The sequence below is a fragment of the Rhineura floridana genome, chromosome 1 (genome assembly GCF_030035675.1).
Source record: "Rhineura floridana isolate rRhiFlo1 chromosome 1, rRhiFlo1.hap2, whole genome shotgun sequence".
NCBI classification, from domain to species: Eukaryota; Metazoa; Chordata; class Lepidosauria; order Squamata; family Rhineuridae; genus Rhineura; species Rhineura floridana.
This window is the reverse complement of record NC_084480.1, coordinates 160,410,483-160,411,497: the sequence shown is the minus strand read 5'-3', so window position 1 is coordinate 160,411,497 and position 1,015 is coordinate 160,410,483.

Here is a 1,015-nt window from a genome sequence, read left to right as displayed (position 1 = left end):
AAATAAAGTTGTCTGAATTATTGCAACTGTCACTGATGTGAAAAAAAAATCCACCACTTTGACTACAATTTTATTTATTTATTTATTTATTATTTGATTTATATCCCGCCCTTCCTCCCAGCAGGAGCCCAGACAATTGACTTGACCCATCACTACACTGTGCAGGTAGTGAGCACAGCCAATCCTACCATTAGGTAGAGTTGAGGCAGCCACCTCAGGCTGCAGATGAAAGATTAGGGCCTGCCTTGTGCCCCTAATCTAGCTTGTTGTCCTCAGGTCAATTACCACTTCAGTCAGCTTCTGATGGGGAATCATATTGTCCTTCATCGCAGGCAGCAAATTGTCTTGGGCCAGCCCTGCATATGCATGTGTGAGAACGTTGACACCTACCTGCATACCACACACACTGTACTGAGCTGTGGTGTTTTTCTCCTAAAGCCTGAGGACACTTTTGTAGATTCTGCTATACTGTAGCAACTATGTGAGTTAGAAAGGAGCTCCCTTTGCAATAGTATTGATGTCCTTAGGAGGTGTCCAAATATTGTTCTACATACATGTTTGTGCAGCTCTGTGTAAAGATCTATTCATGATGATAAGTGGGGACAGAAAACGTGCACACTGGTGTATGGGATGGATCTTTGAGTGTGCTGAATACAACTCTGGATGGCAGAGCAGACCCCTTGCTGCCTTGATCCCATCAGCACATTAGAACCATCCCACTTGGTTCATCTTCTTCTGGGAGAACTTGATCCCTTCTTTAACTGCTCAGAAGAATCAGATATGATGGAAGCAGCGAAGTTACTTTTCATTTTATATGCCAGGATTTACAGAGCAAATCTAGAAATGTGTACTGGGAATAAATCTCATTGTGTTCAATAGGCCTTGAAAAATGAAATGGAAATGGACTGCCTTCAAATGGATTCCGACTTATGGCAACCCTATGAATAGGGTTTTCATGGTAAACAGTATTCAGAGGGGATTTGTCATTGCCTTCCTCTGAGGGACTGGCCCAAGG